At 39.2% G+C, this 26,059-nt stretch overlaps 1 protein-coding gene and 1 pseudogene across 10 annotated transcripts in view; one reads left to right on the top strand and one right to left on the bottom strand.

The window, feature by feature from the left end:
* Positions 1-26,059, top strand: part of SRPK2 (SRSF protein kinase 2) — a 257,229-nt gene that overhangs the window by 39,346 nt on the left and 191,824 nt on the right. The window lies entirely within an intron of this gene.
* On the bottom strand, positions 1,249-1,476 carry LOC125148060 (ATP synthase subunit epsilon, mitochondrial-like; annotated as a pseudogene).

The raw sequence follows: 26,059 nt of genomic DNA on the forward strand, positions 1-26,059 counted from the left end.
TGGTTTTTAATAGTTGGATGATTAATTTATAGTTGTACTTAACAACTGATAATGAAGGTATTTGATTTATTACCTGGTGGATACAGATAATCATGATTTGAGTTATATTTTTGTTTTTGCTTTGCTTAATTCGAAACTTAATCTGGTTAATAAGTAGTATTGTTTAATTTGCTAAAAATAAGCTTCTATTAAAATTAAAAACCCACAAAAACCCCGGAAATTTTATAACGCTGTGTGATAGAACACTTGGGAAAAATCAGTGGGGAGTGTATTCATATGTTGTAATGTTGTAAATGCATTAGATCTATCGTTACTTACATCAGCTAGAAAAATACACCTATTTTTCGAATTAAAAAGCATGTATAAAGGACATAAGTACAAAATATTTATTTGTAGAAAAACTTGCATCAAGTTTGACATATGATAGAAAAGTATAATGCCATTTATAAAAGGTTTCCAGTACCGTGTATTGTTGATGGATGTGTGTCTGTATTCGCTTCTCTGTGCGCTGTCCCTTGGATTCTCTGTTTCTCATAAAAGTATCCAGAGGTGGACACTTGGGCTTCCATCAGAACGTAACTGCCACTAGGAGCCAGGAGAAGAGGTTAGGACTCAGGGTTTATTTTAAAGGGTTAGCTTAGCTTAAAAAAAAAAAAATAGCTATTTTAAAATAACGTTAGCAGTTGTTAATTCTAAAGAGTGGGAATAGGAGTGTCATTATAATACTTTAATTCTTTAATCTGTTGATTTAAAAAAGATACAACTGAACATAGTCTTGAGCAGAGCAGTCCATGGTTACAAAATGTTATTTGTCTCTTCAAATACAAACATTTAAAAAGTATATAAACATTTTATGTTTTGTCCATATATACAAACTAAATGTCATTATTTACTACTTGATGTATTTTGGGTACTTTTTAATCTACGCTCATGTACATTTCTAATTTAAATTAACCCATTACAATTTACGTACTTTCACACATTTAGGCTTTTTGGTGGTTTCTTTTTTATTTTGGAAGGATCATTTCTTGTGACTATATTTTGTGCACTTGGTTTTAGGGGGAGGAAGAGTAATATTTTTGGGAAATAGAAGCTTATGTGAAATCCAAAGATATGAGCAGTGTTATAGTTTCTGTCATTTATTTTTAGATTTTCTGTATTTTTCTTAATTTTTTGAGCCATACTTTATTGACAGTGTCAGTCTAGAACAAGCCAGGCATTTTTCCCCATGAAGTGAGATAATTTTCATTCTGCCGTAACATGTACCCACACATCTTCTTCACCTTGAAAATGTAGCATTTCAAGCTTTAGTCAGGGTAGATTACCCCTTTTTCACTTCCACACTTTTTACCGTGCTGCCAGAAGTCTTCTCAGCATTTGCTTTGAATTCTGTGTTAGCACATCTCTCACTGCTTTTGCACAGATCTGGGAGTATGGGATGTAGCTGGGTCCAGCCTCTCGCCACCAAGATGTCATGAGAGTAGGTGTGTCAGTGTTGGCTCCTGGATTGTCTTTAGGTTAAATAACACTCTGGCATACAGTTCTGTCTCTTTCTTCATCCTCTCCAACTTTTGTCATTGTATTTCATTCAGCTTTGTTAGGTGGATAAATGCAGGTGGCTATCAGGAATGTACACACTTCCCTTGCAGTGATGTGTTGTGTAGGAACTTGTGTTTTTCTTGGTACTTTAGAATGTCATCTTTATCACTTGCTCTTGTCCACTGGTATTGTTCATCATCTCTTGGGCCCTTTCCTGCCTCTGGCCTTTTTGAGCTGCTGTTTTCCCTCTGTGCTTTGCTGGTTTCTTGTTCTTTCTTCTGGTATCAGCTTTGATGTTGTTTCTTAGAGAATTCTTTCGTGACCATCCTGTGTACAGTGCCTCCTCAGTAGGTCTTTACTTGGAGCAGTCTGTCTTTTCCTCTGTGGTGCTTACCAGAACATCCCATTGCTTTTTGTGCTGTTTGCTCAGTTCCTACTAGACTTAAGCTCTGTGAGGTCAGGGGCCATGTGTATTTTACTCAGACTCTGAAAATTCAGGGCTTACATCCACGCTTGGAATGTTCTGTGAACTTGTAGTAAGTCAAATGAATTGCTGAACGAATGAACTTTAAGGATTTACGGTTTACGTGTCAGAACTCATTTAACTTTTCTCTCTTCATCTCTCGTCTCTCTGTTCATTCTTTAGTGATGAATTTTCTCTTCTCCAAAGGTAGGATATGCTTTTAGGATCAGTATTTGTTTTTATGGGTTATTCTTTATATTTAACTCTTTGACACATCTGAAATTTATTGTAGACTATAGTAGTGTGTGGTATATTCAAAGTAATTCCTTTTGTTTTGAACTGCATTCTCATATATTGAGTCATTTGTTATTATTTATAGTTAAAAATTTAAAAATGTCTGTAGAAATACTGTTTTATGTTTTAGTCCATTGATTAATGCCTTCTCTTAGTTTTAAACTATTATAGTTTGAAAACCTGGTCCCCATGAAAATATAATTATAATTTAAATTATTTATGGTACCCATGAATATATAATTATCACTTAAATTATTTAATTTTTGTCAAACCCATGTGAATTTTACTATCAAAGGACCAGGTTATAGAAAATATTTTGTGTGGTTTCTACTTGGTATTTCACTTAATCTCTAAATTTATATTACTGTCATATTTATACTTGGATAGGTTTCGTAATTTTTAAACTAAATGATTTATATTTTATCCTACCATCCACACTACCCCATCCCATCAGTCCTACAACTTATTCTTTGCTAAGTCATTTGGGAGTAGACATTGAGAGCTGCTGACATACTAACTTCACCCCTGAATAATTGAGCATGTCTCTTAAGAAAAGGGATGTTTTCCTACAATACAACCACAGTGTTATTATCACTCGTAGGGAATTTAACATTGATAGAATGTTGTGTGTGTGTGTGTGCATAAATTTAACATTGGTAGAATATTGTGTGACTATATGTTAAATTATATATATGTATACAAACACACACACACACACACACACACACACACACACACACACACTACACATACATAATTTAAATCCAGGAGCACACATTACATTTAGATGTCATGTCTCTTAGTTCTCCTTCTGAAACTCTATTGGAGAAGGATCATTTTTTTTTTCTTTCATTTCCATTCTGCTGTGGACCAATAATTTTTTAAAATACAATGATAATAAATTACTAGAAAAGTAAAATGGAAGAAATGAAGACATAAAATTAAGGCTCATTTAAAAATTAGATTCTATGATCAAGTTGCTATAAAAATTTCTGAACTCTAACTTGTGTACTTCTCTTATCATGGATCAATAGCAAACATTTTGAGGGCTTTTAGTGATCTGAGAATTAAGTAACGCTGATCTGGAATGGTTCCCCCAGGCTAATTTATTTTTTTAATGGCCATGAGAGTTTTAAAGAGCCCAGACCAGTTGTTTTATAGATGAGTCTCTTAATTTGGATTTGTCTGATTTGTCATGATTAAGAATCAGATTAAATACTTTTGACAGGAATACATCATAGGTCATGGTGTCCCCTTCTCAGTGCGTCCTTATTATCACATGAGACACATCATTATTGCTAATGTTAAGTATCATTTGGTTAAAATGTGTCTTCCAGGTTTTTTGATTGTGGAGATTTCTTTTCCCTTTTTAAATAAGATATTTTCAGACTGTGTGAGTATCTGTTCTTATAATTATGCAGTGGTTTTAACATCCCTTGGTGTTTCTTGCCTGAATCAGTGTTTTGCAACCGTGGGTTGCAAATGAGAATTGTCTAATTCTCTTAGTATCTTTTTCGTTGATTAGTTGTCATTCCTTTGAAGAGAAGACATTTTCCTACTCCAACAGAGTTCTTAAACCACATTGTAGAGATGAGCCCTCTTTTCCCTTTTTCTGATAGATGCTTGTCTGACCTAGGGAAAATTGAAGTAAGTGTCTTTATGTTAGACACCTCCCATTTCCTTTTCTGTACCTTTTCCATCAGTTTTGCCCTTTGGGTCTGTTTTCTCCTGGTTTCAGTTTTCCCGAAGCTTCCGGGCTTAGAACCTCATGCCGCAGCCCATGAGGGCTTCATTTCCTTAAACTACCTACTTTTTTTTTTTTTTTCCCCCTCCTGTCTCATGATCAAAACTGCTTTGTGTGGTCCATGTTAATGCATGAAAATTTTTGTTATTTAGGTTTCTTTAGCTATTTGTTTCTTTAGCTTTTTAGATCTGTTTGTGTTTTAAAAAAAATCTCTTAAAAAAGAGATTTCTTGTAAGGTGAGTGAATAAATTAGATGACTAATAGGCAGTGTGACATGGTGAAATATGTAAAGGCAACGTGGGAGGAAGATTTTTTTGGAGGTTGTGGTTGAAACTGAGGAGCAAGCAGCCTCTGCTATATATGAGTTTTGCGGACTCACATCTGAGCCTGCAAACTTGGGTTGTTCCTGTTGTTGTTGTTGTTGTTGTTGTTGTTGTTAATACCTTTTACTACTGGGCTGCGTTTTAGTTTAACCTCTAAACTAAACTCTTAACCCCCCCCCCCCGCCCGTTCCCTGTCCTGCCCTGATCCATTTTGTGCGTTGTCGGGGTTTATGAGTAGAATGAAGCAGGGGTTAGAGTCATTCATATGACCCCTTTGTAACCCTGATAAGATGTATTTCTGGTATCTTCTGGCAGAAATTGCTTGTAAATTTGAAGGTGATTTAGATCAGCTCATCTGAATATGGTATCTTCTGCCCTTTCATTCATTCAGCAGGTATTGGGTGCCTACTGTGGACAGTATTGCTGGGCAGTGGGATCTAATAATGAACAAGCTGATGTGGGTCTCCCATGTTGCAATCTAGTTGGGGAGGCAGCTGTATACAGACAGTACACATGTCACATGGATGTGAAGTGATGGGAGAAAAATCCGGTGCCACAGAAAAACCTTAGCCAATCTTGGCAGGAGGTCAGGGGATGTTTTTTGGGGGTCACTATGTTGGGGAGGGGTGCAAAACCAGGAGACTGTGGGAGTGGTTGACAAAGGATCTGGAAAGGCTTGCTTTTCAGGCCACATATCTGTCGTAGCTCCCTAACTTGCCACTGTAGTGCAGAAGCAGCCGTGGGAAATCAATAAACACATGAATCTGAGGGTGTCTCAGTCAGACTTTACTTATGGACAGTGAACTCAGAATTACCTTAAAATTTTCAGCTGTCATGAAATATTATTTTGATTATTTTCCCCCAACCATTTAAAAATGTAAAAACCGTTTTTTACCTTACACGTTGTTACAGAAACAGGTGGTGAGCTATAGTTTGCTGACTCCTGGAATATGGCGCTAAAATAAAACGCCCATTATCAAGGGTCTTTTGCCTGAACTCTTTATAAAAACAGAGCTTTCGTGCAATAGACCTGTAGTCAGAGTGTGCATTATGCTTTCAGTAAGACATAAATATATAGGTAGGGTTGAAAATTACAGTATTTCCGCACCTCTAGCTGTTCTTTTGAAACATTCCAGTAATTCTGGAAGTTAAAGGGAAGGCTGTTGGGAATTAAGAGAGTGATTGACTAGTGGTGCACATACAGAGGGACTTGCATGGTGTCATTAATAGTACTTAGAATCTAGGCCCAAGTTGCAGTCATGAACTTGTCAGTTACTGCCTATGCACATCATGGCACTTTTCTGAGCTTTGTCTATCTGTGAAGAAGAGAAAGCGAACTCAGTACAGATACTGCTTGGAATTATTGCGGGTAATAGTATACTTTAAAGCACCACGTAAGTGTCAGTACGAATATTTTAAGTTACACCGCCATTTCTAGCATCTTTACATACATCCTATAGATGTAAAATGACATCATGTTTGCTTAGTTTTTGTCACCAAGATGGATTCTTGGGGAATTCAGCCATCATGCAGACATTCATGTGTCTACTGTATATTAAGGACATTCCAAATATGGGGATACAACAGTAAAGAAGAAATTGTTTTGTTCTTGTGGGATATAAATAAGCATGTATTATACTGTGAGGTGGTCATAAGTACTATAAAGAAAATAAAGGTAAGGGGGTAGATGGAGGTCTGGGAATGGTGGATGGGGAACAAACTGGGGAAAGCCTCTTAGGAAATCAGGTTTGAACTTACTAAGGTTTGGAGAGGCGGGAGAGCTTTCAGAGAGACAGAGAACACAATATAAAGGCCCTGAGGTAAGAAAGATTAAAAAAAAATTTTTTTTTAACATTTATTCATTTTTGAGAGCATGAGGGAAGGGGCAGAGAGAGAGAGAGAGAGAGAGAGAGAGAGACAGAGACAGAGACAGAGACAGAATCTGAAGCAGGCTCCAGGCTCTGAGCTCTCAGCACAGAGCCTGATGTGGGGCTTGAACCCAGGAATGACCTGAGCTGAAGTCAGATGCTTAACTGACTGAGCCACTCAGATGCCCAAAAAAGAGTTTTTAGTATGTTTGAATAAAGGCCAGCAAATATAGAGTGCTTTTTTTACTGCATAGATGTAGAGAGGTAGGGGAAAGACTTATAGGACCTGTTGGACCATGGGAAAGAGTTTGGATTTTATTCTGGGAAAGATGAAAAAGCGATTGGAGGGTTTTGAGCCAAAGAGTGAGAAGTGATCACTCTCCCTTTCTTTTTTCTGAACAGTTCTGTCCTGAAACCATTAGGTGGGACAGAGCAAGGTAGGCACATACCATTTGAGGAGGGGTGTGTGGAGCTGTTGTGGCACAAAGCAACATGTTGGCCCTCGTGGTATGGGGATGGTGGCCTGGGACAGAGGATCCATGTTGGGAAGGCATGGTGGATGTCACCAGAGTCAGAGCCTAAGCAGGGTGAAGACAGGGTCTTTCTGATGGGGTCACCTAGTGTGGGATGCTAGGGCTTGATCAGGGTGGGGAGAGTGTCCAGAGGGGAGAGTAGACTGCATGGAGAGTCAGGGCCCATGCTGTCCCCATCATGTGTAAGGGGTGGCCTGGAGCAGGCTTTGAGGATTAAAGCATAGTAATGTAGCAGTCTTCATTTCCTGATCTTGATGATTTTGTTGTAGTTTGTAGACCATCCTTGTTTTTAGCTTTTTTTTTTTTTTTTTTTTTTTAATTTTTCAACGTTTATTTATTTTTGGGACAGAGAGAGACAGAGCATGAACGGGGGAGGGGCAGAGAGAGAGGGAGACACAGAATCGGAAACAGGCTCCAGGCTCTGAGCCATCAGCCCAGAGCCCGACGCGGGGCTCGAACTCACGGACCGCGAGATCGTGACCTGGCTGAAGTCTGACGCCCAACCGACTGCGCCACCCAGGCGCCCCCCCTTGTTTTTAGCTTTTGAGGATGTTGGAGCCTCAAGTTGGCAGCTGACTCTCAGGTGGTTTGGGGAAGAAAGTCTTTGTATTGTGCTTTTCTACAAGTTTGTTGTTTCAAAACTGAAAAAAACCAACAGTCACTGTGGCCACTGTATGATAATGGATTGTAGAGTGGCAGGATCTCAGGCAGGAGGCTGCAGCGGCCGCTAGTCTGGGTGGGTTGTGCTCGTGGTGTGAGTAGGTGGTCTTAGTGGAGGAGGTGAGAATGGTCAGATTGGGGACTTAATTTGAAGTGAGAGCTGATTGGATTTACTGGTGGGTGTGAGAGAAGACAAGAGTCAAGGATAGCCTCTTGGTTTTTTAAGGCTTCAGGAACTGGGGAAAGATGATGTCATTAAATAATGCCATGAATTCATTTTTTGAAAATTGAGTTTAAAGAAAAAATAGTTGTCAAAAGACCTGGTTTCCAGTCTTAGCTCACCCACGGAGATGGTGTGTGAACTTGCCTTGACATTTTTGGCTCTTGGTTTATTCATGTGGACAGAATGGTGTAGAATCTACTGTAGTAGGACCAAACAAGCCACGCCTAAGCTAAACCCGGTCTTCATTTCAGCAAGGCATGTGGTAATCTCTCATGATACTTTGTTGAAGGGCTGGAGAAATGCAGTTTATATAATTGCACACCTTGATAGTTTAACACCTGCTCTCCGAAAGTATTAATGATTTAATCACTAACTTTACTTTCAAAGAGTTCATTAAATGGTGAGATGAAATACTTCATCTTTGATCCTGTTTTGCTAAATGTTTTTATCAGTGCCTTGGATGGCTTGAATTACATGCTTATCAAATTAGTATATAGGTAGGGATGTTGAGAGCACCTTTTTGGGGGGTTATAGCTGGGAATCATAAAAGTCTTGGTTGAATGAAACCACCATGATAATTACTGATGAACAGCTTCGGTTAACTTCATCATGTACCTACTTCAGTGTGCATACATGGATTTTGAATAGGAATGACAGGATTATTGGGCATTAAATGATAATAGATGGAAAACCCTAGGCATGCTGGACGTACCCTGTAGATGTCAGTAGCATTCCTTCTTAGTCAAAGGGTGTACAAGCCTTACTTATCCATGCTTCATGTTTGTTAACTTTTTGGTTATGAATCATTTGGTCAGAGTACTTTTAAGGAAAGACAGTTTGAATCCTTCCAAAAATTTGTTTGTACTGTGCATACTTGAGGTGGTATTTCTTACCTTGAAAAAAAGCTTCCGTAGGTGAAGTTTTCAGCCGGTTTGCTTGACTCTGCTAAGGGAAAAGTGTGAGTGATATGTCCCCAGATCATTGCTATAGTGTTAAAGACACACACACACACACACACACACACACACACACACACACATCACACACACATACATACACATACATACATACATATATATATATGATATAATACACAATACAGATATTTTTTCACTTCTTAGAAATTAATGTACTATTCCCACTTTATCCTTAAAATAACTCTAAAGCACCAAACACTGTTCCCCTGTGTTCTTTGTTACTATGTAGTATCTTGTACACTTTGGTGCTGAGTAAGTTACATAGTAAGTAATTGAGAAGAAAGACTTTATTGTTCCTAACATTGCTGAACAGTGCCAGTATTATAATCTTATTTGCTTTAAGAATCAGCTCTTGAGAAAGTGCTAGACTGCCTGCAGTGTCTCAAACATGAAATACGGGTAGGTGTTGCAGAGAAATTTGTGTGCTGTTCTGCCTTGTGGTTTGAAGTTTGAAACTTAGGAGGAAGTTGCTGCCTGACATTTTCAAACATTGGTGGTGGTAATGCAGACTTGAGTGTTGGTCACTGTCTGTGTTCACGGAAGGCCTCACCTTCCATTTGTGTTTGGATTTTGTTAAGGAAGTTTTAGTGTATACATTTCTCTAGTGCTTTTTTCCCCCAGCATACAGTTTCAGTCTTTATGTAAATATACGTTCTTAAAGTTTGTTTTCACAGATCATTTTTGACCCAGTGTTTTCTCTCCAGCTGCATCTGGGCCGTGTACCAGGGAGACCTAAGGTATTGAGAGGGGAACACTGAGCTGGGGAGAGCATTCCTGGCTGAGGTGGAGATGTATAGACTAGCAAATGAGATATCTACACAAACTTAAAAAATTGAGGTGAAATTCACACAACATAAAATTAACCATTCTAAAGTGAACAGTTCAGTGGCACTTAGGATATTCACAATGTTGCAGCCACCAGTTCCAAAATGTTTCATCTCCTGAAAAAAGAAACCTGTGCCCTTTAAACACTTAAACCCCACTGCTCCTTCTGCCAGCTCCTAGCCACTACCAGTCTGCACTTTGTCCCTTTGGATTGACCTGTTCTGAGTATTTTATATAGTGGAATCATGCAGTATGTACCTGTTTGTATCTGGCTGCTTTCATTTCATATAATGTGTCTGAGGTTCATCCAATTGTAGCGTGAATCAGTATTTCATTCCATTTTACGGCCAAATAATATTCCATTACATGTATATGCCACAGTTTATCCACTCATCACTGACGGATGAATGTGTGTATGTGTGTATTTGAGTACCAGTTTTCACTTCTTTTGGTTATATACTTAGGGAGGGGACTGCTAGGTGGTTGTATTATAATTCTATGTTTATCACCACTCTTTCCTCTAGAGGTTCCACTTCTTGATATTCCCTCCAGCAATGTATAAGGGTTTCTCCACATCTTTGCTAACATTTGTTAGTTTCTTCTTTCTTGCTTCCTTCCTACTTCCTTCTTTCCTACCTTCCTTTCTAAATTATAGCCATCCTTTTTCTTATTTTTCTTATTTTTTTATTGGGGGAGAGAGTGTGTGTGCATGTGCAAGTGGGGGAAGAAGAGGAAAAGAGAGAATCTTAAGTAGGCTTCATGCCCAGCACAGAGCCCAGTGAAGCGTTTGATCTCACAATCATGACCTGAGCCAAAAGCAAGTGTTGGGACACTTAACCAACTGAGTACCACCTAGGTGTCCCGAGCCATCCTTTTTAAATTATAGCCATCCTTTTTGGTTCGAAGTGGTCTCTCATTGTGGTTTTTGCATTCTCTAAATGATTAATGACATTGAGTATCTTTTCATGTACTTGTTGGTGACTTGTAGATCTTTGGAGAAATGTCTATTGACATTTTTGTTGTTGTTGTTATTGAGTTGTGCTTGTTATTCATTTTAGGTACTAGACCTTTATTGGATGTATGATTTGTTAATATTCTCTCTTCTGTAGGTTGTCTTTTGCTTTCTTCTTTTTTAAATTTTATTTAGGCTCTATGCCCCACGTGGGACTTGAACTGATGACTCTGAGATTAGGAGTTGTATGATCTACTGACTGAGCCAGTCAAGTGCCCCAATTTTTTGCTTTCTTGATAATGCCTTTTGATGCAAAAGGGTTTTTAATTTTGATAGTCCAGTGGATCTATTTTTTCTTTTGTTGCACATGCTTCTGTTTGTATAATCTAGGAATCTATTGCCAGACTCAAGGTCCTGAATCTTTATTCCTATGTTTTCTTCTAAGAGTTTTATGGTTTTAGCTCTTATATTTAGGCTGTTGATCCATTTGGAGTTAACTTTTGTATGTAGTGGGAAGTAGGAGTCCAATTTAAGTTCTTTGGATTGTCGATCTCCATTTGTGCCAGCACCATTTACCAATGAGACCATTCTTTCTCCACTGAATGGGTCTTGCTGTATAAACTTTTACTTCTGTTTATAAGTATATGGGTCTATCTAGAATTTATTTCTGAGGAAGAGCTTTGGTTTTTTTTTATTAGTCTGTTATTTATTTTTTTTAATTTACATTCAAGTTTAGTTATCATATAGTGCAACAGTGATTTCAGGAGTAGATTCCTTAATGCCCCTTACCCATTTAGCCCATCCTCTCTCCCACTACCCCTCCATTAACGCTGTTTGTTCTCCATATTTAAGGGTCTCTTATGTTTTGTCCTTCTCCCTGTTTTTATATTATTTTTGCTTCCCTTCCCTTATGTTCATCTGTTTTGTATCTTAAAGTCCTCATATGAGTGAAGTCATATGATATTTGTCTTTCTCTAATTTTGCTTAGCATAATATCCTCTAATTCCATCCATGTAGTTGCAAATGGCAAGATTGCATTCTTTTTGATTGCTGAGTACTACTCCATTGTATGTATGTATGTGTATATATATACCACATTTTCTTTATCCATTCATCCATCGATGGACATTTGGGCTCTTTCCATACTTTGGTTATTGTTGATAGAGCTGCTGTAAACACTGGGGCACATGTGCCCCTTCGAAACAGCACATCTGTATCCTTTGGATAAATACCTAGTAGTGCAATTCCTGGGCGAAGGGTAGTTGTATTTTTAAGTTTTTGAGGAATCTCCATACTGTTTTCTAGAATGGCTGCACCAGTTTGCATTCCTACCAATGGTGCAAAAGAGATCGTCTTTCTCTGCATCCTCGCCCACACCTGTTATTGCCTGAGTTGTTAATGTTAGCCATTCTGACACGTGTGAGGTGATATCCCATTGTGGTTTTGATTTATATTTCCCTGATGATGAGTGGTGATGAGCATTTTTTCATGTGTTGGCCATCTGGATGTCTTCCTTGGGGAAGTGTCTATTCATGTCTTTCGCCCATTTTTTCACTGGATTATTTGTTTTTTAGGTGTTGAGTTTGATAAGTTCTTTATAGATTTTGGATACTAACCCTTTACCTGATATGTCATTTGCAAATATCTTCTTCCATTCTGTCGGTTGCCTTTTAGTTTTGCTGATTGTTTCCTTCACTGTGCAGAAGCTTTTATTTTGACGAGGTCCCAGTAGTTCATTTTTGCATTTGTTTCCCTTGCCTCCGGAGATGTGTTGAGTAAGAAGTTGCTGCGGCCAAGATCCAAGAGGTTTTTGCCTGCTTTCTCCTTGAGGATTTTGATGGCTTCCTGTCTTACATTGAGGTCTTTCATCCATTTTGCATTTATGTTGTGTCTGGTGTAAGAAAGTGGTCCAGGTTCATTCTTCTGCATGTCGCCGTCCAATTTTCCCAGCACCACTTGCTGAAGAGACTGTCTTTATTCCATTGGATATTCTTTCCTGCTTTGTCAAAGATTAGTTGGCATACATTTGTGGGTCCATTTCTGGGTTCTCTGTTCTATTGATCTGAGTGTCTGTTTTTGTGCTGTGAGGAGGAGCTTTGTATGGGAGGGTCTTTGGGGGCCACAGTCTGGCTGTGGTGGTAAATAGGGATTTGTCACTTGAATGCAAAATTAGCTTTATAAGTATAACTTTATTTTATTATTTAAAAAGAATTTTAATTAATTTTGAGAGAGAGTGCCAGAGGGGAAGGGGCAGAGAGAGGGAGAGGGGCACAGAGGATCTGAAGCAGCCTTCGTGCTTACAACAGTGAGCCTGATGTGGGGCTTGAACTCACAAACAGCGATATCATGACCTGATGACCAAATGATTAAATTAGGGCTGATTTTATTTTGGCTTTTGAGTCCCCTTATAGGATCTATTTAGTTTGCCTATTGTAGTTCAGTACTGTGAAGTGGGCTTACTGGTTTCCTTTTCTGAAAACTTATAGTTTGTTTTGCAATTTATTCTCAAGGTAATTATTAATGTATTTTTTATTTTTTCAATTAAAATTTTTTAAAGTAATCTCTGTGCCCATCATGGGCTCAAATTCATGACCTCAAGATCAGGAGTTGCATACTATACTGACTGAGCCAGCTAGGTGTCCCCATTTTAAAACGAGAATCTCAAAAAAAAATAATAATAAAAAAATAAAATGAGAATTTCTAGGGGCACGAGGGTGGCTCATTTGGGCATCTGACTCTTCATTTTGGCTCAGGTCATGATCTTGAGGTTTGTGAGATTGAGCCCCACATGGGCTCTGTGCTGGCAGCAAGGAGCCTAGTTGGGATTCTCTCTTTCTCTGTCTTTCTGTCCATCCCCACTCATGTTCGTTTTCTCTCTCTCTCTCTCTCTCTCTCTTTCTGAAAATGAATAAACATTAAAAGAAAATGATGGGGTGCCTGGGTGGCTCAGTTGGTTAAGCATTCGGCTCTGGCTCAGGTCATGATCTCATGGTTCGTGGGTTCCAAGCCCTGCATCAGGCTCTGTGCTGACAGAGCCTCTCTGCCCCTTCTCTCTGCCTCTCCCCTGCTGGTGCTCTGTCTCAAAAACAAACATTAAAAAAAAGACGAAAAAAATAATTCTCTAAAGAAATTATACTGATAAACTTTAAGTTTGTTTAATGTAAACATTTTGCATATGCAGCTCCTCTTTTCCCCTCTTCCACATGATTAAATTGGTAGCAGTTTTGCAGTAGACACATTAAGGGACTGAAGATGAGAGGTGCTGAGCCAGCGAGGAACGTTAGCTTCCATTTCATCCCTCTGTCTTTTGAGGGAGTGGATGTGGCAGTGTGTAGGGACTATGTGTTCATACGTGTGGGTGTTTTAGGTTTAAAAAAAAATTTATTTTAGAGAGGGGGAGAGAGTACAAGTTGGGGAGGGCAGAGGGAAAGGGAGAGAGAATCCCAAGCAGGCTTCCCACTGTCAGTGCAGCCCGAGAGGGGGCTCGATCTCAAAGACCATGAGTGAGATCAAGACCTGAGCTGAAATGGAGAGTCGAATGCTCAACCAACTGAGCCACCCAGGTGTCCCTTGTGTGTGTTTTAAAGCATAGATGTTGCTTTGTTCTTTGAATCTTGTCTTAAATATATAGAAAAAACCAACATAAGGACAACACTGTAACTAAAAAATGGTAACTATTTAAAGATTTGATGACCTGGATTACTAGGAAAAAACCACTTGAGTATTTGCAAAAAATTTAAAAAGCTGATTATGTAATTTTTTTCCTCTTCCTGGGTTAAATTTAATGGTGGATGTTGACAATAAAAACTAAAGTTTGTTAAAGTTAATCATTAATGTGTTTCTTGAAAAAGTGTTTAAGAATGTGGAAGAGGGGCACCTGGGTGGCTCAGTCCGTTCAGCATCCGACTTCGGCTCGGGTCATGATCTTGCAGTTCACGAGTTTGAGCCCCCGTGTCAGGCTCTGTGCTGACAGTTTGGAGCCTGGAGTCTGCTTCGGATGTTGACAGTAAAAACTAAAGCTTGTTAAAGTTAATCATTAATGTGTTTCTTGAATAAGCATTTAAGAATGTGGAAGAGGTGCCTCTGGGTGGCTCAGTTGGTTAAGTGTCTGACTTCGGCTCAGGTCATGATCTCATGGTTTGCAAGTTTGAGCCCCTGCATCAGGCTCTGTGGTGACAGCTCAGAGCCTGGACCCTGCTTCGGATTCTGTGTCTCCCCCTTCTCTCTGCCTCTCCCCTGCTTGTTCTCTGTCTCTCTAAAAAAAAAAAAAAAGAAAATTAAATTTCAAGAATGTAGAAGAGAGAAGATAATTTTAAGCCTTAATAATACTACAAATGAATGTTTAAAAAAGTTCATGAAACCATAAATACCTGGAGGCTGTTGTACTTAAACCCCTATATTCTATATTCTGAGTGATAATGTTCAATAGTAGATAATCCTATTTTGATTGTAACTCTTAGCTATGTTGAAAAAGACATTTGCAGTGTGAACAATTTTGAGTCTTCAATTAATATGTATAGAATTTTAAAATAGTAGTGAGTTACATTTTCACAGAACTTAGAGATTTCTAAAGGGTAAAAGGGTGCTTTGTGAACATAACGTTGTCTTAACTGTGACTTCCAGTCAGTTTTGAAATATTGAGTAAATGAAGTTGTTTTTAAATATATGATAGATTTCATCTTTACTCCCTTGGATTTGTGTTTATTTTAGTTTTAAGATGTGACTCCTTGGGGGTGCCTGGGTGGCTCTGTTGAGTGTCTTGATTTTGGCTCAGGTCATGATACCAGGGTTGTGGGATCAAGCACTGCATTGGGCTCAGGGCTCAATGTGGAGCCTGCTTAAGATTCTCTCTCTCTCCCTCTGCCCCCCTCCCTAGCTCATGCATGCATGCACTCTCTGTATTAAGAAAAAAAAAAAAAGGAAAAAAAGATGTGACTGGTTTATTTGAAAATATTGCCTAGGTTTTGTTTTAAAACATGAATTTTACTCATGCATGTAAATTCCTGTTTTATAAGTTGGCTTGTGATCATTTGATTTGTGACTGTCTTGGGGGTACAGTAATGGAACGCTGGGTGTGTGAAATACCGACTCCTCACTGCCCTCCAGTGCCAGGGTTCTGTACTGGTGTTTAGTGGCTCAGATGGCAGGACCCTGTGCTTGGACCCAGAAGTTGCATGCATTCTGTAGTGCTTGAATTCTGTTTTCTAGAGAGTTAGAGGTTTTACTCACATTCTCAAAGGAGGTGGGAGAAGCATGTCTTAAAAAAAAAGTTAAAAAAGAAGTTAAAAGGTTAATTAAGGTAGCATATTGGTAGCTGAAGGGTAAACTAAAAATAAGATTAGTAAAGTTCTTTGATATTAAGGATGTGACAGAAAGAACATAAAAGGCTCAGGTGCTGAGTGACATTTCTGATTATTCAAATAGCATGAATGAAGGAACTTGATACTTGTGTAGACAGTGATTCTTAAATGTTTTACTCTCAGGACTCTTTTAGACTCTTAAAAATTATTGAGGAGACTAAAGAGCTTTTTAAAATGTGGTTTATATTGATTAATACTGTTAGAAATTGAGAAATTTTGAAAGTTAAAAGAACAGTAGTAAACCATTGAGTATTAACATAAAATAGCATATTTTTAAATGAAAAAAATTTAAATGAAAAAATTTAAAAAAATAAAACATTTGAAGAATTACATTGTTCTACATTTTTGTCAATCTCATAATGTCTGGCTTAATAAAATCTAGACTCTGTTGTTTTTCAGAGTTTATTTATTTTTTTTTTTTTTTTTAATTTTTTTTTTTTTTTCAACGTTTATTTATTTTTGGGACAGAGAGAGACAGAGCATGAACAGGTGAGGGGCAGAGAGAGAGGGAGACACAGAATCGGAAACAGGCTCCAGGCTCCGAGCCATCAGCCCAGAGCCTGATGCGGGGCTCGAACTCACACACCGCGAGATCGTGACCTGGCTGAAGTCGGACGCTTAACCGACTGCGCCACCCAGGCGCCCCAAGAGTTTATTTATTTTGATAGAGTGCAGATGTGTGCACATGTGCAAGCAGGGAAGGGTAGAGAGAGAGGGAGAGAGAAAATTACAAGCAGGCTCTGCACTGTCAGCACAGAGCCCGATGCAGGACTACATCCCATGAATTGTGAGATCATGACCTGAGCCAAAATCAAGTCAGACGCTCAACTGACTGGGCCACCCAGGCTCCCTGAAGCTAGATTCTTTTATTTATATGTGTGTGTGTGTGTGTGTATATATATATATATATATATATATATATATATATATATATATATATATATAAATTTATGTATGTATGTATATATAAATTTATATATATATATAAATGTATGTATGTATGTATATATATATGTATGTATATATATGCTTCTGCCTTCAGTCTGTCACAGAATGTTATTTTGACTGAAATATATGAAAAAAAATCCTTAAATTCATCCTCTGTCCTTGGCATCAGCTGTTTGTATTAAAGCAGGAACTTCATTTCATCAATTAAAAAAAAAATTTTTTTTTTTAACGTCTATTTACTTTTGAGACAGAGAGAGACAGAGGATGAACGGGGGAGGGTCAGAGAGAGAGAGGGAGACACAGAATCTGAAACAGTCTCCAGGCTCCGAGCTGTCAGCACAGAGCCCGACGCGGGGCTCGAAGTCACGAGCTGTGAGATCATGACCTGAGCCGAAGTCGGCCGCTTAACCAACTGAGCCACCCAGGCGCCCCAATTTCATCAATTTTTAAGACTGTGTCTGCCAGGTTCCCCAGTTTGAATAACCATGGCTCCTCTGTTAGCCAGGTGAGACAGGTGTCCCCTGGGAAAAGAGACCACTTTTCTTTGCAACCAGCATACTCCCACAGGTGTTTTCCCTGAGACAAATGTATGCAGCAGAATTGCTTCCTGCTTCATTGGACTGAACGTGTGCTCAGGGTTGAGATGTAATAATATGTTTTACTCCTTGGTGAAAAACACTCTTAAATGAGATGGACATGATCTTAAGTGCAAGTTAAGTGAAGAGTGCAGTGATTGCTGACGGGTGCAGTTTGGAGCCGGTGAATGTGAGGTGCTTGCCCTGTTACCGTTGATTCACGTGTCAGTACATGTCAGCACAGGGAAAAGGGCAGATGGCATCTCGTTACCATTATGGAAATAGCTTGGATCGTGTGGACTTCTTGGGATTTGTGAACTACTTTTGAGGGTTGTTGGGGGATTTGCACCTGTACTATGAATTACTGTGGCAGCTCTTCCTCCCGTCAAGAAAAATACAGAATCAAACCAGAGTCTAATTTTCAGGTATAATGGAGGGGAGGAGGTGTCAATAATATTTCTCATTTTCCTGTTTGTCATTCTTATGTAAGCCTCTGAACTGCCCAGTAGACTAGGTATTGAACTTGCAGATGAGGTAAACACCCTGAGAGGCAGCATACCTTGCCTAACTTAACTAAGGTCACAGAAGTAGTAAACAGGGGCTCGTGGGCTGGAACTAAAATGGGGTGAAATCAAAGACGACACATCCACACTTGCCTGTAGGTAGATGTAACGGATCCTGGATTTAGGAGAGTCTCATTCGAAGGACCGGTGCCCTATCCTTGAACCGCCTGTGTCGTTGCAGCCATTTTCTCCTTATCTTGTCATTCACCTTTTTCATTTAGAATCCTAGGAATCCTGATTAGAAAGATGCTTATGGAAACCACTGATATTTACTTGATCTTTGATCTCATTTGTAAAATTGGAATAAGGTCAAGGAATAAAATATTGTCAAGCTAGAAGGGAATGTAGTTAATCTGGTGGTCTTTCTTTCTCTGATTTTTAGAATTATTTGTACCGGTTTGCTGTGAAGCACTGACTTAACACGGAGGGAGTGTCGTCCAAGTGCATAGAGTACTGTGCTTTAGCTAGTCTTTGAGTATGTCTTCATGGAGTAGCGGGCAGACTACAGAAGTTAATGCTGCTTTCCAGTCCTTTCCAGTCATTTGAGAGGTAGTTTCCACTGCTTAAAGGATTCTTCTCTTCAAGTCAAGAGGCACACTTTTAAGATTACCTGAAAGATACCTTTTTCATTAATACACCATTTTGTGTTGTGTAAGAATGCTGGGAGTTTCATGGTATCAACTAAGAAGCAATTTCAGAAAATTTTTAGTAACTGATATCTTTAATATGAATATGCATTAGGAGGAATACTATCATAGACCCTCAGAATTAACAAAAAGTTATTTTGCAGTATATTAGAATCATGCCAAATATATTTAAGCTGGAATTTTCTTCACCAAGAATATTTCCAGATTTGCCAAAGGGATGAGAATACAGATGTGTATGTAAGATTTAGAATGAATAATAATACTCCAAGGGACTTTACAGATTATCTACTTAAGTGGTTTTAGAACTTTAAAATGGTGGAACTTTTTCTTTATTTCAAATCGTGTCCAGGAGTCCAGTATTTATTTATTTTTTAAAGTTCTTTTTAATGTTTGTTTATTTTTGAGCGAGAGACAGAGCATGAGCAGGGAAGGGACAGAGTGAGAGGCAGAGAAGCAGGCTCCAGGCTCCGAGCTGTCAGCACAGAGCTCTACTCGGGGCCCGAACCCACAGACCATGAGATCATGACCTGAGCCTAAGTCGGACGCCCAACTGACTCAGCCACCCAGGCGCTCCCAGCAGTCCAGTATTTAAAGCATAAAAGGCAAATGGTTGAAAGGAGAGTTGTGAGTCTGGAATCCTTATGCTTCTTGGCAGGTTCTGTTTGCCACTGCTGGGAGCCTTTGGTTAATAGTAATAAACAACATTAACATATATCAAGTGTTCATTCTGGGCCAGATACTAAAGCACTTTACATGCATTATTTCACGGTTTGAAAGCCACTCATCTAGTTCAGCTTGTGAGTTTATCTCTGAAGAAGCAGGCCCAGAGAGCTTACTAGCTCACATGAGTTGCCCAGGGTTTTTTGTAGAGTTAGTGTTACTGAAATTCTTCAGTCAGTTTAGCAAATGGTGTGTGTATGTGGTGTGTTATTATTCCAGATACGAAAAGTCATATGTGTTCATTGCCAAAATTTTTGCCTTCAGAAAAGAGCAAAAGGGAAAGAACACTTAGCTTCACTAATTATGGATTGATCAGATTTTGGTGCCGATCTTTGTAGCCTTCTTAAATATTTATTGGAAAATTGATATATGTACCATACCATTTCATTAGGAGTCTTAAGGTTAATAATACATTCTAAAGCATGTTCCTTTTTCCCTGAAAGTTCTTTATGAGAATGATTATTTAATGAAATTTTATTAAATTGAACAGTTTATTTAATGTTTCCCATTGTTGGACATTTATGATGTTTGCAGGGTTTTTCTTTTTTCTGTTGTATTTAATGCTGTAAGGAACATTTAATGAGCATAAAATTTCTGGAACATGAGCTTATAGATTTCAAATTAGTAGATCTTAAAAATATATTTTGGGGGCACTTGGGTGGTTCAGTCAGTTAAGTAGGAAACTGTTTATTTTGGCTCAGGTCACTATCTCACATTTGTGAGATTGAGCCCTGCATCTGCTCTGTGCTGACAGTGTGGAGCCTGCTTGGGATTCTCTCTCCCCCTTTCTGTCCCTCCATCCCTCGCTCTCTTTCTTTCTTGCCCCCGCCCAATAAATAAACTTAAAAAAACATATATATGTTTTGATGCATATTTCCTAACTGATCTTTGGAAGGTTTTTGCCAATTTATGCTTTTACAGTCATGTAATTAAACTCTTGTGAGTTCTCAACAGTGCAGCTAAAACAAATGGATAAGTCATTGTTTTAATTTGCAGTTGATTATAAATGAGGTTAAGCTTTCAACCCTTTGTATTTATTAGGTGTTTCTAGTGTTTCATTTGTAAATTTCTAGTTTTTTTTTTTTTTTTTTTTTTTTACTTTGCCAGCTTTTCTATTTGGATGTTTTTTCTCTTTTTAAAAAATAAGAGTTTGGGGCACTTGGGTGGCTCAGTTGGTTAATAAGCATCTGACTTCAACTTAGGTCATGATCTCGAGGTTCCTGAGTTCGAGCCCCACATTGAGCTCTGCCTGCCTGGGCTTCTCTCTTTCTCTGCCCCTCCCCCACTTGCTTGTGTGCACGCTCTCTCTCAAACTTCAGAAAAATAAAGGGAAACCTGATTTGCTCTCAATTTAAAAAAATTTAAAAAGTAAAAAATAAGAGTTAAATGGAGGCAAAAATTCTCAACAAGATATTAGCAAATAACATCCAACAGTACGTTAAAATAATTATTCACCATGATCATGGAATTTATTCCTGGGCTGCAGGGGTGGTTGAGTATTTGCAAATCAATTAACATAATATACCACATTGATAAAAGAAAAGAGGGGCGCCTGGGTGGATCAGTTGGCTGAGACTCAGACTCTTGATATTGACTCAGGTCATGATCCCAGAGTTGTGGGATTGAGCCCTGTGTCTAGCTCTGAGCCATATGTGAAGCCTGCATAAGACACACACTCTCTCTCTCTCTCTCCCCCTCTCTCTCCCTTCCCCTCCCCCTCTCTCCCCTGCTTGTGCTCTTTCTCTCTCTAAAATAATAAAAAATGGGCACCTGGGTTGACTCAGTTGGTTAAGTGTCTGACTTCAGCTCAGGTCATGATCTTATAGTTCGTGGGTTTGAGCCCTGTGTCGGGTTCTGTGCTGACAGCTTGGGGCCTGGAGCCTGCTTGGGAGTCTCTCTCTGCCTCACTTTCTCTCACAAAAGAAATAAACTTAAAAAAAAATGCAGCATTCATTCTGGATAAAAATCCTCAAGAAAGTAGGGATGGATGGAACATACCTCCACATCATAAAGGCCATATATGAAAGACCCACAGCTAATATTATCCCCAGTGGGGAAAATTTGAGAGCTTTTCCTCTATGGTCAGGAACAAAACAAGGATGTCTGCTCTCGCTATTACTATTTAACATAGTACTGGAAGTCTGAGCCTCAGCAATCATACAACAAAAAGAAAGAAAATGCATCTATCAGGACATGCCTGGGTGGCTCAGTTGGTTAAGCATCTGACTCTTGGTTTTAGCTCAGGATGTAAGCTCTTGGTTTGTGGGATCAAGCCCTGAGTTGGGCTCTGTGCAGACAGCACAGAGATTCTCTGTCTTGGAATTCTGTCTCCCTCTCTCTCATAATAAATGAATAGACATAAAAAAAAAAAGGCATACATATTGGCAAGGAAGAAGTCAGATCTTCACTATTTGCAGACAACACGATATACCCTATGTAGAAAACCCAAAAGGCTCCACCAAAAAATTGCTAGAATACCTGAATTCAGCAAAATTGCAGTATATAAAATCAGTGTACAGAAATTTGTTGCATTTCTATACACCAATAATAAAGCACCAGAAAAGGAAATCAAGGAATGGATCCCATTTACAGTTGCACCCAAAACCATAAGACACCTGGGAATAAACCTAACTGAAAAGGTAAAAAATCTGTACACTAAAACCTATAGAAAGCTTATGAAAAAAATTGAGGAAGGCACAAAGAAATGGAAAAACATTCCACACTAATGGCTTTGGAAGAACAAACATTGTTAAAATATCTAATACTCAAAGTGTCTACACATTTAATACAATCCCTATCAAAATACTGCCAGCATTTTTCACAGAGCTAGAACAAACAATCTTACAATTTGTATAAATCACAAAAGACCCTGAGTAGCCAGAGCAATCCTGGAAAAGCAAAGCAAAGCTGGAGGCATCACAATTCTGGACTTCAAGCTATACCACAAAGCTGTAGTCATCAAAACAGTATGGTAGTGGCACAGAAACAGCCACATAGATCAACAGAACAGAATAGAAAACCCAGAAATGGACCCACAACTATATGGTCAACTCATTTGTGACAAAACAGGAAAGAATATCCAGTGGAAAAAGGACAGTCTCTTCACAGACGATGTTGGGAAGATTGGACAGCAACATGCAGAAGAATGAAACTGGACCACTTTCTTACACCATTCACCAAAATAAATCCAAAACGGATGGAAGACTTAAATGTGAGACGGATAAACATCAAAATCCTCGAGGAGAATGCAGGCAACAACCTCTTTGACCTTGACAGTAGCAACTTCTTACTAGATACGTTGTCAGAAGCAAGGGAAACAAAAGCAAAAAGGAATTATTGGGATTTCATCAAGATACAAAGCTTCTGCACAACTAAGGGAACAGTCAACAAAACTAAAAGGCAGCCTATGGAATGGGAGAAGATATTTGCAAATGACACATCTGATAAAGAGTTAGTTAGTATCATCAAATTCGGTACCCAGAAAACAAATAATCCAGTTAAGGAATGGGCAGAACACATGCATAGACGGTTTTCCAAAGAAGACATTCATATGGCTAACAGACACATGAAAAGATGCTCAACATCACTCATCATCAGGGAAATACAAATTAAAACCACAGCGAGGTACCACCTCACTCCTGTCAGAATGGCTAAAGTTACCAAATACAAGAAACAACAAGTTTTGGTGAGGATGCAGAGAAAGGAGAACCTTCTTGCACTGTTGGTGGGAATGCAAACTGATACAACCAGTTTGGAAAGCAGAATGGAGATTCCTCAGAAAGTTAAAAATAGAACTACCCTCCAATCCAGCAATTGTGCTATTAGGTATTTACCCAGAAGCTACAAAAATACAGATTTAAGGGGGTACGTGCACTCCAATGTTTATAGCAGCATTATCAACAATAGCCAAGCTATGGAAAATGTCCATCGACTGATAAATGGATAAAGAAGATGTGCACATGTGCTTGTGGACACACACACATACACACACCCCACCCCACCCCACACTGGAATATTACTCAGCCATCAAAAAGAATGAAATCTTGCCATTCGCAAGGATGTGAATGAAGCTAGAGTGTATTATGCTAAGTGAGATAAGTCATGCAGAGAAAGACAAATACCATATTCATTCATATGTAGAATTTAAGAAACAAAACAGGAACATATGGGGGGGGGGAAGAGAGAAGGAAACAAAAATCATGAGAGACTCTTATTTAAAAAATTTTTTTATTATTATGTTTATTTAAGAGAGAGGGACGAAGTGCAAGTGGGGAAGGGTCATAGAGAGAGGGAGACACAGAATCCGAAGCAGGCTCCAGGCTCTGAGCTGTCAGCACAGAGCCCAATGCGGGGCTTGAACTCACGAGCCGTGAGATCATGACCTGACCCGAAGTTGGATGCTCAACTGACTGAGACACCCAGGGGCCCTCAGACTCTTTTTTTTTTTTCTTTGAAGTTTATTTATTTTTGATTGGGGGGGGGCAGTATGAGTAGGGGAGGAGCAGAGAGAGAGAGAGAGAGAGAGAGAGAGAGAGAGAGACAGACAGCGGAAAATAATTCTGATAATTCTAAAATGGCCACCTGTGCAACAGTGCAGCCTGCCAGAAAGAAATCTCAAGGCATTTTCAGTCTTAGGGGTTTGTGGTCTTTGAAGAAGTAACCCCTCTGGCTTTCTTTCTGGGGGTGATGGCTGTTAGAATTTACAGGCGGCAGGGAGAGGAGCTCGGTGGCACCTCCTTTGGAAAAGAAAAATATGTCTTTTACAAATTTCAGCATGTCACCGTTTTAATGGAAGCGTCACTCAGCTTTTAAAATCCACGCTGAAATTCACGGCATGGAACTTGGGTCCATGCCACTTCTTTTTTTTTTTTTTTAATTTTTTTTTTTTTAAATGTTTATTTATTTTTGAGACAGAGAGACAGAGCATGAATGGGGGAGGGCCGGAGAGAGGGAGACACAGAATCTGAAACAGGCTCCAGGCTCTGAGCTGTCAGCACAGAGCCCGACGCGGGGCTCGAACTCCCGGACCGTGAGATCATGACCCGAGCCGAAGTCGGCCGCTTAACCGACTGAGCCACCCAGGCACCCCAGGTCCATGCCACTTCTATAAGGATTTCAACTCTTCAAGGTTAGAGAGTTGTTGCAAGATCATTATCAGTACATTGGACAGTACCTGGCTGAATGGGCCAGGGCTCAGCAATGATCCTTATGCAATTACTTTAACTTTGCCGAAGTGGATGTTGAAGTTCACATTTCACAGTGAAGTTCACAGTTGAAGTTCACCACAGCCTTTCTCTTTTCACTGGCATTTTTCCTGTTTTGCCCCATTTAAAAGGAAAACAGGGGTGCCTGGCTGGCTCAGAGCATGCGACTCTTGATCTCAGGGTTGTAAGTTGAAGCCCCACTTTAGGTGTAGAGATTATTTAAAAAAAAAGATTTCAAATAAATAAATAAATAAATAAATAAACAAACAAACAAACAAACAAACAAACCCACCCACGACTCTTCCTTTCCTTCTGGCCTTATTCTGCTTCCTTTCATTGTTTTTCTTCATTGTTCTTATATTGGGTGATGGGTCTACTATTTGCTTTCTAATTGTGCTGGTTTAACTTGTATATATATGCTACACATATTCTTTTGTGTATATAGCAGATACTATGTCTTTTCTAGAGAATAATCTCTTTGTTTATATTCTCCATGTTCATTTCTCACTTGCTTCGCCTGCTTTTAACTCCAGTTTTTCCTCTATTTCTTCATAATATATGGACTTTCTGTGTATGTTTCTCTTGACATCAGTCAGAGGAGGAGTCACGCAGTATTATGTTGTGGAGAGATTAGTAAAGTCAGAAGACATGCCATTTGCACATTGAAGGTGGATACGCTCATTTGCCTGGGATAATTGTGAGGCTGAAATTAGATGTACTTTGTAGAATGTAAAGAACTGTATAAATGTAAGGCGTTATCACAGTGATAATATAAAGACTTTGACTTACCCTCAGTAACACAAGTAGTCCTAACTGGAACATCAGACTATGACATTTTTAGTGATTGGAAACCCTCTCAAATACCTTGTGTGCCTCTCTCTTGCTTGAGAATTTTCTTCATGACTCCTGCTGGGCCTTGGTGATATTCCACCTCTTGCTCTGTCACTGTAACTAGAATGTGGGATGTGGGCGCTGGGAGGAATTGTTGTGACCCTGAGGACTTGCTTCCTTAACGTTTGCCTTTTCCTGGGCCTTTTTTCACTTCTCCCCCTTTTTCTGTTACTTGATGCTCCTCTTTGAGCTTCTTGACTCTCATACCCTATAGCCCGGCCTTTTATATTCCTTAGTCAGTTAGAATACTCTTCCTCTGACTTGGCTGGCTGAACAGAGTGTCCCCTAATCTTTGGGCTTTTGATTCTTTTTTTTGTGGTGACTTGAAACAGTTTCTTCTTCCTCTCCCTCCCTTGCCTTCAGAGCATTTTTTCCCTTTTGTTTTTTTTTAACCCCCTCTTCTAATACCAGAGCTCATAAAACTTGTCAATAACCAAGGGAAATCAAAAAGGCAGAGGTTGTACTTGGGACATATTGTAGTTAGGGCACAATTTCAGGTTCGCCCCAGCTGCAGCGTAGTAGTTACCAGCAGAACGAAGAGGAAACTTGACAGCAGAGGAGAAAAACAGAAAGTTGATAAGTAGAAGCAGTGAGGTAAGTCTGTGGCCATTGAAGAGATGGTGGGGCAGCTGTGTGCCCACTATGGGTGGGGTGGGGGGCGTAGGGCCCAGGAGAGATGAGCGAGCGAACGTGTGTGTGCCTCTCAGTAGTTGAGGGAGCACCAGGGTGCACACGCAAGCCAGCGACTCC

This window comes from Prionailurus viverrinus, chromosome A2 (assembly GCF_022837055.1).
Source record: "Prionailurus viverrinus isolate Anna chromosome A2, UM_Priviv_1.0, whole genome shotgun sequence".
NCBI lineage: Eukaryota > Metazoa > Chordata > Mammalia > Carnivora > Felidae > Prionailurus > Prionailurus viverrinus.